Source organism: Lissotriton vulgaris, unplaced genomic scaffold (genome assembly GCF_964263255.1).
Source record: "Lissotriton vulgaris unplaced genomic scaffold, aLisVul1.2 SCAFFOLD_1449, whole genome shotgun sequence".
Taxonomy (NCBI): Eukaryota; Metazoa; Chordata; class Amphibia; order Caudata; family Salamandridae; genus Lissotriton; species Lissotriton vulgaris.
The window spans coordinates 364693-379506 of NW_028249667.1; positions in this window are offsets into that span (position 1 = coordinate 364693).

Sequence of the window (14814 nt, forward strand, 5' to 3'; positions counted from 1 at the left end):
AGCTGTGTCCTCTTCAGTGTAGACTCCCCTGTCCCTATGGCAGGCCGTCTTAACAGCATTATAGGCCCCGGGGCAAATCAGCGCACTGGGCCATGTCTAAACAACCACTTGCAAGAATAACAAGCATTTGCAATGCAATGGTCTCAGCATCATTAAAGGTAGAGCTATTGGCATTGCTCATGACATTTTTTTTTCTTTAAATCAAAAGATTCTGCACTCACTACTCTGCACTCACTACTCTGCACTCACTACTCTGCACTCACTACTCTGCACTCACTACTCTGCACTCACTACTCTGCATTACCACTCTGCACTCACTACTCACTACTCTGCATTACCACTCTGCACTCACTCTGCACTCACTACTCTGCACTCACTACTCACTACTCAGCACTCACTACTCAGCACTCACTACTCTGCACTCACTACTCTGCACTCACTACTCTGCACTCACTACTCTGCACTCACTACTCTGCATTACCACTCTGCACTCACTACTCACTACTCTGCATTACCACTCTGCACTCACTCTGCACTCACTACTCTGCACTCACTACTCTGCACTCACTACTCTGCACTCACTACTCTGCACTCACTACTCACTACTCAGCACTCACTACTCAGCACTCACTACTCTGCACTCACTACTCTGCACTCAGCACTCTGCACTCAGCACTCTGCACTCAGCACTCTGCACTCAGCACTCACTACTCTGCACTCACTACACCTGTCCCTTTAGTTAAATATAATCTCCGATACCAATATGCCCGTGGTTATTTAGTTGCTTAAAATCTGCAGTTATAAGTATCCATTAAAAATATCCGTTTTAGGTGTTACTTACTAGACAGATGGCTGCTAAAAGTATTGATCCCAAATATTCCAACTGTATCAATTTCTCCACCCAGAGCAGCACTGCCCGCTCACCTCATGCCACTGGTGGCTTGGTTTGTTACTCAGCTTTTAAACTATTCCAGTAGAATGCACGATGGGATATTTGCAATCTAAAAAATGAACTCAATCATCACGCTGCTTCCCCCACTCAATTCTTTAATTTCTTAAATGTATTCTATAGATAAAGCAGTCCTTTTTGGCTCTTTTTCCGCCGCCCTGGCAAAGCTAACAATGCATTTGTTAATGTAAAATTGAGTTTGTACATGGGGCGCATGTAAACTGCATTTGTGAATGCCTTTATATGCATTGACCCTTTAAACCCGACCTACTGACTTTGCCAATGCAAACCGAGCCGACACCGGCCCAGCAGACAGACGAGCTGCAGGCGAAACCTATCGTGGGGCGGGACTGAGAAAACGAAACCTATCGTGGGGCGGGACTTCCGTTTTGTGAAGCCCGCGCCCACGGAGTGCCTGGAGGAGCACCGAGGGAGAGCCCCGCGGTCGGAGGCTGCACAAGTCCGGAGGGCCTTTGACCGGTGAGCGGAGCGGAGCGGAAGGGGGGAGGGGGGGAGAGGGGGGGTGAGAATGCCTGTATGTCTGCGTGTCCGGCGGGGCGGGGAGAGAATGCCTGTATGTCTGTGTGTGTGTGTGCGACGGCGGAGGGGAGGGGTGGGGGGCGGGATGCGACGGCGGAGGGGTGGGGGGGGATGCTCGGTGCACGTGTGTGTGTGTGTATGCATGCGACGCCGGGGGTGGGTTCGCTGTATGTGTGGGTGCGTGCGTGCATGAGCGCTCGTGTGTGTGTGTCTGTCGCTGTTTCTGCGCATGCGCGTGTGGTGTTGCTGCTTCCCAGGAGACAGCAGCTGAGCGCGTTCGCGAGCGCGTGGCCAGCGGAAATCGCCTCCTTGAAGAGGCAATGCGCGTGGCCAAGGCTGTCTCCTGGGAAGCATAGTCCCTGACAAAAGATCTCCGGCGGAGACGCGCTTCCGCGCATTGACGCCGAGACCTAAAAAGGTTTGTAGAAAAAATAGTGTTAAATTCTGGTCTGCATGGGGCCCCTATGCTTGTGGGACCTCGGAACTGCCCAGCGTGCCCATCCGTTTTGACGGCACAGCCCTATGGCTCTCCGATCTTCTGTCGGCTGTCCTGCAAAGACACAAAGCCAAATCTTACAAACTGGTAAGAGCAGGTCAATCCAGAAACTCTAAGAAGCTCCAACTCACTCCTCATTCCTCCGAAACTGAAAAAGAAAACCACCCAACACTGATCGTTTTCTGGCAACACCCCCAGGACATGGAACGCTCCCAGGACACTCCCAGGACATGGAACGCTCTCCCTGGAGTCCTCAGATGAAACCCCTCCTTCTCCTGCTTCAAAAGGGACCTGAAACTCCATCTCCTTAACAAATACTTTCCTGAACAACGTCAACTATCAATATCAGAGTTTACTCCTCTCTCTTGATATTCAAGGATAGTTGGTGACCGGACTGTGTAAACCACCTTATTTTTCATGCTGTATTTGCCTGCCTACTATGTAATGCAATTTCCGTCAGTTTTTTTACAGTGTGTATGTAAAGCGCTTTGATACCTACGGGTCAAACGTTTAAGATAAATAAATCTTCTGCCACTAGAGCAGCATGGCCGACAGTGTCGGCAGAGGTCGGGAGATATTTAGACCTTGGTCCATCCAAGGATGGTCCCTGAGTCAACAGGTCTAGCCACGAGCGCCCTATTCCACCCAGGACAGAGAACGCCTTCCCAGTGAGGCTTTGCGCTCATTGGAAGCTGTGTGTGGGAACAAGCTGGGAATGACTTGTGGGGGAAGGGGGGCGGCAAGGAAGATGAAAGTGGAGTATGTGCTATCCCCACCTCCCGCCATTTCAAGAGCTCTTCTCTGCGCCACATCTGTACCCCGCTTCATTTATCCGTGTCTTTTCCACGGACTGTAATTACCTTTGGGAAGGCGGGAGAAGGCGGCGCCATTTTGTTTTGTTTTTTCCTTTTCCTTTCAGGGGTGCATTGTGGCGGCTCCCGGGGCATCGGCCCCTTGAAAAGGAGGAACGAGGTCCTTGAAACTAATGATGTGCTCGAGCGTCTGGCGGACACAGAGGGGCCGGCGGCTTCTAAAGACCCCCGAGCCTCTCAGCAGCCCCTTCACTCGGAGGAAAGTCGAACAATATGGAACGGGCGCACAAAGGCCAGGAATGCAATTAGGCGGGTCCCAGCATGGGAGAAGCCCTCGAGAGCACCTCTCGGGCCCAAGTCAGCTCCCGCGCGCCAGGAGAGGGTCCGAGGGCTGAATGCGCCTTTGTTGGTGCCGGTGGGGTGCCCTGGGCAGCGCTCCCACCTGCCTTAACTTGACCCGGCCCGGTCCCCTGTGCAGGAGGAGGTAATGTGGTATTTGAAGGAAATGACAAGGTGAGAGTGGCGGGCAAGGTGGGCACAGGTTTGTTGTGACTGCCAAGCGCGGGAGATCAGAAGCCAGCCGCCCACTTCAGCCCTGGCTCGTGAATGGGCCCAGCTGTCCTGGTGGCTAGCCAGTGCACAGCGTGGGTAGCCACAGGGGCGAGGTCCAGTGGCCTCCACCCAGTCAGGGTCTGCTGAGCTTGGACTGGCCCCAGCCCACAGGGGAGCAGCCGAGGTGAGCAATCACTGCGAGGCTTACAGCAGTGACATATTCATTGACGGGCAGGTGTGAGTGTGGATTTGTATGTGGGTGTCTGTGTGTCTGCAGATGTGTGCATAGGTCTGTGCAGTTGTGCGTGTGCGTAAGAAATTAAATGCGTGTGGATATATGCATTGTGGTGGATGTTATGTTTTTGTAAAATTATGCGTGTGTAAATTTGTGTGTGGGTTTCTGTGTGTCTGCAGATGTGAAGGTGTGCGTAACTGTTCGTGTGTGTTAGTAATTATATGCGTGTGGATATATGCATTCTGGTGATTTTTATGTTTCAGTGCAATTGTGCGTGTTTACAGCTGAGTGCGCACATGTCTTCCTTATATCTGCGAAGGTGTGTGTGCCTGTGCATAGGTATGCTGATCTGCATACATCTCTATATAAACTATGCATGTGTATGCGAGGGTTGTGTGTGTGGGGGGGCTGGGGGGTTGGATGTGTTTCCAGGTGTGGATGTCTGTGTATTTGTGGATGCAAGTGTCTGTGCGGTTTGGTGTGTATGCCTGTCCACATGTCCACATATGTATTTACGCAGATAGGAGTCTATAGATATTTATGCGGATAAATGGCTGAGTGTGTGTAGTTGTGCCGATATATACATGTGCAGCGGAACTGGCGAGTGTGTAGAACTGCATATGTGTGTGTGCAATGTGTAAGTATAAATGTGTGTGCGCACACATAAAGTCCTCTGTGCTTTCTCTGCTGATGTCTTCGTCTCAAGCGCTTTACTACCCTGAAAACCTCTTCTATTCTGGAGATCTTTGCCTTCAGTACAACATGACGTCATCACAAAAATCTTCAGTGAAATGTTAATAACCCCAACTGAATATGGCGGTCCGGCGAGACCCCAGAGGCCAGATTTACCAGGGGCTTACGTTGTCCCTGCATCGCGCAGGGTGACGCAATCCTGAAGCCATGCAAGGCCACCTTGCGTGCTCTGCGTGCCCTAGTAAATATGGAGGAACACATCGCGGCGCAACTGGCTGCCCTGCATTACTCTGCGCTGCGAAGGCGTTTCCAAGGTGGAGCATGGGTGGTCCCACGCACCCATCCATGTTTAAAGATGCATTCCCAGATATACTAATGCTAGTAAACCAGGAATGCCTCACGATGGTACGCCTTTGTAGGGGAGGTGTAACAAGCAGAAATATCTTTATTTGTCCTCGCTGGATCCTACAGCACACGTAGAAAGAGGAAAACGCCTCAGAGAATTGTTTTTGTGCAGGAGGGCGTTCCTTCCTGCATGAAAACAATCCTGGCTTTAACGCAGGCACCCTTCCAACACAGTGCCAGGCGGCCTGCATTGGTGCTTTGCAGCCACAGGTGGGCTAGTGCAGAGGGAGCGCAGAAATGTACCATACCTTAGTAGATATGAGGTATTCATGCCCTCTCGTTTGACACAGGCTGCCTTGCATGGCACCAAATATTAGTAAATCTGCCACCAGGGTAACAGGCCCAGGATACATTTCATTTACGCAGGCGTAATCTTGCATATTCACTGGCTTATCAGGTTACAATTGTTACACAAAATACCTGCGATTACACCATTAGGCCACACTGCATAATAGAGATTTTGGGCAAAAATTATATTGCAAGACCACAGAAAAATGCAAATGAACTGAAAGCAAATGCTGTTATTCGAGGCCATGTGCGATTTTGCATTTTTGTGTGTGCAGTGAGTCCTCGCCCCAAAAAAGGATGTGAGGATGCATTTGTGCTAAGAAACAACCGTTCTGCAAATAACAGGCAATTTTGAGTCATTTTTGGACATTTCAAGTAATTTCCACTAAAGAATTTACATGCATTTAGACCAGACCTAGTTGATAACCAAGCTGCACTATAAAGAAAAGTAAGTGTAACAGTCAGAACTTAAAGATGAGTCAAGCAGGATTTGTGAAACTTGAAGAATATTGTCTCTCACCCTAGAAAACGCCACCCAGCACTGGCGCCTTGAAGCCAAGCTCTGTAGCATGTCATGTAGGCTGGCACACTCTCTTCTCTGCCAGCAAATATCACAGAGAGAGGAGCAGAAGTGCAAAGTTAAGTTTTGACCTCCAGTGTAGGTATGGTACTGGGTCTGTACTCCAGAAGATTGTAAGTGACCTGGTGTCAATTGACGTGGCCTGGAGGACTCTGGTACGAGGTGCAGGTGACTAGGGAGGCTGCCATGGCGAGGGAGCCCTGGGTGTGCTGGCGGCCACATCTAAGTCATTGGTGGAGTTACAGGGTGATCTGGAGGCAGTTTGGTACTAAGGGGGCCATGCTGTCACTCACCCTGTCTGGGGGGAAACAGAGGGCCCGATTCACAAAAGTAATCTGAGACAAAATCCTAACTTTACGACTTTTGGAATTCACAAAGGGCATTTAGGAGTAGTACAGTTAGGATTCCTAGGATTTTGTCTCAGTTAAACTTAACTTTTGGTCTTAAGTTTAATTTAAGACCAAAACTTAAGTTTAACTGAGACAAAATCCTAACTTTACAACCTTCAGTATTCACAAAGGACATTTAGGAGTAGTAAAGTTAGGAATCCTAACTTTACTGTTCCTAAAAAGTTAGGATTTCTAACTTTACTAATCCTAAATGCCCTTTGTGAATGCCGAAAGTCGTAAAGTTAGGATTTTATCACAGATTACTTTTGTGAATCGGGCCCAAAGAGGACGGCACCTGGATGGGGCAGATATAAGTACCTGGCGCCATCTCAACACATGCCGGAAATGAGGAGGGGAGAGTGCCAGACGTGAAGGACTCCCACGGAGGGTCCCAGCAAGCAGAGCATGAGGTGAGTGTGCAAGAATGCGGCACTAACGGGCTGCCCCCTTAGGAGGGTGAACTGGGTGCACCACAGTCTTCTGCAGAGTTACGTTTTGACTTCAGGTAGGTATGGTTAGGGGTCTCTACCCCCGACAATGGTAAGTGAGCCTGAATCAGATGCTGCAGCCTGGGGGGCTCTGGCACGAGTTACTCGACAGATCATAGTGAGCACATGTACAAAGGTTGCAGATTACTCCGACTGACACAGCACCATAGTCCCTCATGAGCACAGTCCACTTGCAGCACAATATGCGTCAGTGCGTGTAACAGAAATGTGCATTTGCACAAGAAATTATATTTTTATTTTTATTTCCCGGAAGGGATTTTTTGTCATCTGGGGCAGTCTTCCACAACAATCCCCTTAATTAAATATGGGGAACACTGCTTCCCTTTCATTGGCTGAATCACACAATTACGCTTGCATCTTGCAGAGTAACATGCTAGGCGCCTGACGTGTGCAGCTATCAATAGTGAAGCAGCTGCAGTGGCACCTGGTTACAGGGATGTGGTTACCCAGTGCATCGCAGTTATGAATGCCTTCTGATACCCAACTAGGAGGCAGGAAGGGCAGTTTCCATGGACTCATCCTATAGCTCAGGCGCCTACGGGTGGAAAAGCCACAAAAACGTCGAACACCTACAAAGTTTTGCCTCTGCGGTGGGTGGACAGTAGTTTTCTTGGTCCAACCAACATAAACCCTCTCCCTCACCTACAGCACAGCTGTAAAAGCCATGCTGTGGGTTGGTAACGACAGTGGCACAGCAGAGGCTCCACGCTGTCAGCTGGTTTTGGTTCTGTGTGAGCCCAGCAGGTTCGAGGTGTGAATCCTGTCGGGGTTGGCACAGCTCTTCATCACCCCAGGGTCTACAAACCAAGGAATATAACGTTACGAAATGGAACCACATTTGCAAAGCTTTCTGACCTTGACCACCCTCTATAGGATTGCACCCATCTGCATGGGGTGAGGAGTTAAGGCATCCAATCAATCAATTGAACAGGACTTGGAAAGTGTGGCTAATCACCCATGAGGGTATCTGGGTGCTGAGAACCTGCTGCGTAGGGAGGGTTCAGCTGAACCGTCGGATCTTGAGTCTCTTCCTGAATTCCGACAGAGAGGCTGAGGTCCGGGGGGGAAGGGGGAGGTCGTTCAATGACTTTGCAGAGAGGTCGGAGAAGGAGCACCCTTCACTGTTGAGCGAGGGAGGCGGAGGGCAGGTATCCGAAGAGTTGGTGGAAGTTCAGGCAGTGGCTGATGGACGCCGGTCCTTGGTCGTGAAGGCTTTGCAGGTGTGGATCAGCATCTTGAATTGACATCTCCTCTGCATGGGGAGCCAGTGGAGTCCCTTGAGGTGGGAGGTCGAGGATGGGTCTGGCCACTGAGTTCGGTATGGTTTGTAGAGTGGGTTGCCATAATACAGCCGGCTGGTGACTAGGGCTTGAGTGACGGTTTGTCTGCTGTTGACGGGGAGCCATTTGAAGATCAAGTCAAGTCAAAAAGGCTTTATTTCGATAAAAATTATCATAAAAGCTTCACAGTAAAAATACACAAGTTCATTTGTTCAAAAAGAGAAAAAGGAAGATACAACAATTTAATTACATTCAACTTTAAAAGTCTTGATTTTCAGATAAAAGAAGAATTTCATAGGTGATTGATTAAAAAAGAATTAAACATTTTCTTTAAGCCTTTTACTTCTAATGCACCAGGGCCATGATAAAAATTTAGAAAGGGTAAAGACGTACAATGGGCGAGAGTCCGACATTAAAATGCGTAATGCCTCAACGTGGTGCCTGGTCCCCAACAAGCGGCACAATTGCTTAAGCCATTTTCTTCTTGGTCGGGCATAATCCTGGCACTCAAACATAAAATGTGCCACTGACTCTTGTCTGGATGTACACGTGGGGCAAAACTCTGTGGTCTGTGCTGGAGTCCCAGTTCTGAATTTAAAATAAAGGGTTCTATCAAATGGTTTCTCAATGATGTCTAATTAGAGTTCCCTAATTGGTAAGTCCTTGAATTTCAAAAAATCCTCCGTGAGTCTACCCAGAGCGCGGTTAGCACTCCGTTGAGTCAGAATCCAATTCCAATACTTGCCTTTGGTGGAGAGGACCTATTTGCCCAGGCTTCACTTAGGCCCAAGTTGCACAAAAGGTATTTCATGTCTCTTAACCATTTAATTCTGTGCCACCCTGGTAATGACATAATTTCAGAGCGCCCTTTCGCATATTTGGCAAGCTCCAGGACTCGCCACAGCCGGGCCCATAAGAGTAAGGGCCGGAACTTTGCTAAATCTCCAATAGGTCGACAACCTAAGTCAAGCATTAATGGGGCCATGGGAGTACCTTGGGGAAGTGACATGATGGCCCTACAAAACTTCCTCTCAGATCTTGACAGTTTATTGATGTTACATGAGCCCCATAGCTCTGCCCCATAGAGAGCAGAGCTAACTCCCCTTGCTGTATAGATTTCAATAACAGGGGCTATAGGTCTAATAGCACAAGAGCGCTGCTCCTTCAGGAGAGCCCCTGTTACCCTCTTGTGGGCTAGCAGCATTTTATCTAAGTGAGGGGCCCACTGCATATTGTGCGACAAACGAATGCCTAGGTAATCAAATACATTTACCCTCCTCAAAGGTACAGCGTTCAGCTTTGGGGGACGCACAGGTTTTTTAGATCTTCCAGAGCATGTGAAGAGTGGAGAAGCAGGTGGAGGAGACTGAATTGACCTGGTTTTTCATGGTGAGCTTGCTGTCCAGGATGATGCCAAGGTTGCAGGCATGGTCTGTCGGAGTGGATGAGGGTCCTAAATCGGAAGGCCACCTGACCTGGCCTCGCTCCACGGGGAGGTGTTGTTCCTGAAAATGAGCACTTCTGTTTTGTAGTTTAGGCAGTTGTCTTTCATTCAGTATGCAATGTTCTTCATGCACCTTCTCAAGTTGGCCATTGTGGTTGGGGGGGTCTTCTAATAGCGAGAGGATGAACTGGGTGTTGTCCACATAGGAAATGATGTTTAGTCCATGGGTTCTGACAATGTTGGCCAAGGGGGTCATGTAGATGTTGATCAGTGTAGGGCTGAGAGACGCCACAGATTATGTTCTTAGGTTCCGAGGTGAATGGTGTTATGCAGGTTCTCTGGGTTCCTCTGGTGAGGAAGGAGGTGATAGCGTCTCTTTGTTAAGTGTGTGGTGGGATACAAGTCAAAAGCTGCTGAGAAGTCAAGGAGGATTAAATCTGCTGTTTCTGATGGGGTTCTGATGTCATTGTTCAATCAATCAATCAATCAAAGACATTTATAGAGCGCACTACTTACCCGGAGGGTCTCAAGGTGCTTGGGGGGGGGGGGGGGGGGGGGCTGCTACTGCTCGAACAGCCAGGTCTTGAGCTTCTTCCTGAAGGAGAGGTGGTCTTGGGTCAGGCGCAGGTCGGACGGGAGGGAGTTCCAGGTCTTGGCGGCCAGGTAGGAGAAGGACCTTCCTCCTGTTGTCGTTCTTCGGATGCGGGGGACGGCTGCGAGGGCATGACTGGCTGATCGTAGATGGCGTTTGGGAGCGTAGAAGTTGATGCGGTTGTTGAGGTAGCTCGGGCCTTGACCGTGTAGGGCTTTGTGTGCGTGGGTGAGGAGACGGAAGGTGATTCTTTTGTTGACGGGGAGCCAATGCAAGTCTCTCAGATGTCCGGAGATGTGGCTGTGTCGTGGGATGTCGAGGATGAGTCTGGCTGAGGTGTTCTGGATCCGCTGGAGTCTCTTCTGGAGCTTGGCGGTGGTTCCGGCGTAGAGGGCGTTGCCGTAGTCAAGTCGGCTGGTGACGAGGGCCTGGGTGACCGTCTTCCTGGTCTCGGTGGGGATCCACCGAAAGATCTTCCGTAGCATGCGCAGGATGTTGAAGCATGACGAGGAGACGGCGTTGACTTGTCTGGTCATGGAGAGGGAGGAATCCAGGATGAAGCCCAGGTTGCGTGCGTGGTCTGTCGGTTTGGGTGCGGTGCCCAGGGCGGGGGGCCACCAGGAGTCGTCCCAGGCGGAGGGCGAGGCACCCAGGATGAGGACTTCCGTCTTGTCTGAGTTCAGTTTCAGGCGGCTGGTCGTCATCCACTCAGCTACGTCTTTCATCCCTTCGTGAAGGTTGGTTCTGGCGGCGGCGGGGTCGTTGGTCAGGGAAAGGATCAGCTGGGTGTCGTCAGCGTAGGAGATGATGTTGAGGTTGTGTTGGCGTGCGATGGCCGCGAGGGGGCTCATGTAGACGTTGAAGAGGGTGGGGCTCAGCGAGGATCCTTGAGGGACGCCGCAGATGACTTCGGTGGCCTCTGACTTGTACGGTGGTAGACGGACTCTCTGTGTTCTTCCGTCGAGGAAGGAGATGATCCATTCCAGTGCCTTCTCCTGGATTCTGACGTTGCTGAGGCGCTGCACTAGGGTGCGGTGGCAGACAGTGTCGAATGCCGCGGAGAGGTCTAGAAGGATGAGGGCCGCTGTTTCTCCGTTGTCCATCAGGGCTCGGATGTCATCGGTGGCAGCGATGAGGGCGGTCTCGGTGCTGTGGTTGGCTCGGAAGCCAGACTGTGAAGGGTCGAGGGATCCATTCGTCTCGAGGAAGGCGGCCAGCTGTTTGTTGACGGTCTTCTCGATGACTTTGGCTGGAAACGGGAGGAGCGAGATGGGGCGGTAATTCTTGAGTTCGGTGGGGTCCGCTGTTGGTTTCTTTAGTAGGGCGCTGAGTTCGGCGTGCTTCCAGCTCTCTGGGAAGGTGGCGGTGTCAAAGGAGGTGTTGATGATGTCCCGCAGGTGGGGTGCGATGACAGCATCGGCCTTGTTGAAGACGTGGTGAGGGCAGGGGTCGGTCGGAGATCCGGAGTGGATGGAGTTCATCATGCGGACGGTGTCTTCGGTGCTGATCGGAGTCCAGGCGCGGAGGGTGGTGGCGGGGGGCGGTGGTTCGGTCGTGGCGTGCGTCGGTTGAGGGCTGAAGCTGTTGTGTATGTCCGCGATCTTGTTGTGGAAGTAGGAGGCGAGGGAGTTGCAGAGGTCTTGCGATGGGGTGATGTCGTTGTTTTCGGCGTTGGGGTTGGAGAGCTCTTTCACGATGTTGAAGAGTTCCTTGCAGTTGTGTGCGTTGTTGTCCAGCCGGTCTTTGAATGCAGTTTTCTTGGTGGCGCGGATCAGTTGGTGGTGCTTCCGGGTGGCAAGCTTGAGGGTGGTCATGTTGTCCGGTGTTGGCTCCCTTCTCCAGGCTTTCTCGAGGGCTCGGCAGTTCTTCTTGGAGCTCTTGATTTCGTCGGTGAACCATGGGGCCTTCTTGCTGCCGGGTCTGCTGGGCGGGGTCCTCAGTGGGGCGAGTTCGTCCGCGCAGATGCTGATCCACTTCGTGAGGTTGTCGGCCGCCTGGCTGGGGTTCGCTGAGCTGGCGGGAGGGTGCTGGCTCAGGGAAGCGGCGAGCTGGTCGGCTGTGATCTTGTTCCAGCTTCTTCGAGCAACCTGTTTCTGGTGGTGGTGGATCGTCGTTCTTCTGAAGGTGAAGTGGACGCAGCTGTGGTCCGTCCAGTGTAGTCCAGTGGCGTGGCTAAAGTTGATGTCTTTGCTGGATGAGAAGATGGCGTCGAGTGTGTGTCCGGCGAGGTGGGTGGGGGTGGACACCAGCTGCTTGAGTCCGAGGTTGGCGAGGTTGTCGAGCAGGGTGATGGTGTTGCGGTCGTTGTTGTTCTCCAGGTGGAAGTTGATATCCCCCAGGAGGATGTAGTCAGCGGAGGTGAGGGCATGCGGGCTGACGAAGTCGGCGATGTCCTCGCTGAATTGTGTGCGTGGTCCCAGGGGTCGGTAGATCAGGGTGCCTCTGAGGGTGGTCTTCGGGTCGGTGCGGATCTGGAAGTGTAGGTGTTCGGCGGTAGTCAGGGTGTCGTCGGTGTTGGTCGTGATGTGGATGGTGTCCCTGTGGATGATGGCGATGCCTCCTCCAGTCTGGATGTCGCGATCTCTCCGGATGATCTTGTATCCCTCTGGGATGGCGATGGCGATGGCGATGTCGGTCGCTGAGGAGTTGTTCATCCAGGTTTCCGTGAGGAAGGCGACGTCGGGAGCTGTCGAGGAGGTTCCAGAGTTCGATGGCGTGTCTGTGGACGGAGCGGGTGTTGAGCAGGATGCACTTGAGGTGGTTGCTGCTGGTGTTAGGCTTGGCGGGTGCTGGTGCGAGGCAGGTCCGGATGCAGGTGAACTTGCAGGCGTGGCAGCTGAAGGGTCCGTGGGTTCGTCTCGGGGTGGCTCAGTAGCATCCCGGGATTCGGCCGGTGTTGAGTGCGTTGAGGGTGGCGGCGTCGTAGATCCGGCGGGTGGGCTGGTGTCTGCGGGGCCCAGGGCCCCTGGCACTGGGCACGGTCCAGGCGCAAACGGGCGCAGACGGGCGCAGACGGGCTTACCTTTGGCGCACCTTCGGCGCACTTAGGGCGCGCCCGCTGCGAGTGCACGCTGCGCGTTGGCCACTCTGCCATATGAGGAGAGTGGGGGGGCGGAGCGAGGGAGGGGCCGCTGGGAGGGGTAGGGGGGTGGCGAATGGGGATGGCGAGCGAGGGAAGGGGGCGGGGCCGCAGGGGGGCAGCGGCGAGGAGGTGGCGGGAAACGCGGCCGGGGCTGGGCGAGGGAGCACTGGGGGCTAGTGAAAAAACGGCGGGGAAAATGAGCACAACGGCGGCGAGGCGAGCAGGAGGCAGGGGGCACAAGAGATCGTCAGAGGGCACAGCTCAGGGCAGAGGTGGCACCAGGGACGGGCTCACTCACGGGGAGTGTGCTCGGGGGTGACCTGCCCGGAGGGACTGGGGTCACCGCACCTCGCTGACCACAGAGGCTATATGTAGTCTCGTGCGAGGGAGGGGCCGCTGGGAGGGGTAGCGGGGTGGCGAATGGAGATGGCGCGCGAGGGAAGGGGGTGGGGCAGCAGGGGGGCAGCGGCGAGGAGGTGGCGGGAAACGCGGCCGGGGCTGGGCGAGGGAGCACTGGGGGCTAGTGAAAAAACGGCGGGGAAAATGAGCACAACGGCGGCGAGGCGAGCAGGAGGCAGGGGGCACAAGAGATCGTCAGAGGGCACAGCTCAGGGCAGAGGTGGCACCAGGGACGGGCTCACTCACTGGGAGTGTGCTCGGGGGTGACCTGCCCGGAGGGACTGGGGTCACCGCACCTCGCTGGCCACAGAGGCTATATGTAGTCTTGTGCGAGGGAGGGGCCGCTGGGAGGGGTAGCGGGGTGGCGAATGGGGATGGCGAGCGAGGGAAGGGGGCGGGCCGCAGGGGGGCAGCGGCGAGGAGGTGGCGGGAAACGCGGCCGGGGCTGGGCGAGGGAGCACTGGGGGCTAGTGAAAAAACGGCGGAGAAAATGAGCACAACGGCGGCGAGGCGAGCAGGAGGCAGGGGGCACAAGAGATCGTCAGAGGGCACAGCTCAGGGCAGAGGTGGCCCCAGGGACGGGCTCACTCACGGGGAGTGTGCTCGGGGGTGACCTGCCCAGAGGGACTGGGGTCTGTTGGCAGCGATCAGAGCGGTTTCAGTGCTGTGGTTGATACAGAATCCGATTGGAAGGTGTCCAGATGATTGTTGTTCTCCAGGTGTTCTGTGAGTTGGTGGTTGACGGTCTTTTTGAGGACTTTGGCGGGAAAGGGGAGCAGAGAGATGGGACAGTAGTTCTCAAGTTTGCTGGGGTCGGCTGACGGTTTCTTGAGAAGGGAGTTTGACTTCTGCATGTTTCCATTCTTCGGGGAAGGTGGCTGTGGTGATGATGCGTTGAAGATGGCGGTGATCACCATGCTCCAGAGGTTGAAGATGTGGTGGTGACATTGGTCTGTGGGTGCTCCTGAGTGGACATAGTTCATGATGGATGTGGTGTTTTGAGTGGTTTTTGCAGTTTTTTATAGCAATGGTATAGGAGCGCTTTACATGAGCATCAGTCATGTCATGTTGTATAAAGACACGTTCATTTTTGTTTGTGAGGCACAAGTAGATTAATAATTAGTCTAGAATCATAGTGTTTTGCCGAAGCCGACACTCAAATCTGGGTTCCCTACTTGAAAGTCAGCAGCTCTGGCGGTAGCCACATTCTGTCCTTCTGTGGTGTAGCCAGTGTGTCTTGGGCCTTAGTGCAAGAGAGGTTGTGTACTCACAGCTGCCGTTTGACTTTAAAATACATCAATAACCCAGGTACCATGAGCCCCGGAGCCACTGCACCTGCTACACCAATGGCATTATGCCCCTGCTGTTTGTTTCCTGATTGGTATGCCACGGGACCCAGAATTAGCCTGTTTCAAAATATTTGTCATTCATTGGGTAAAAAGCACAAGTCTTTCGTCTGCTGAAAAATCTCCCACCCACATATTACTAAACACTGACCTGTGTGAGTCAGAGCAATGCAATGCTAGTAGGTTCTGGATGTCATGAGCCTGGTTCCTTAGCAGTGCTGTG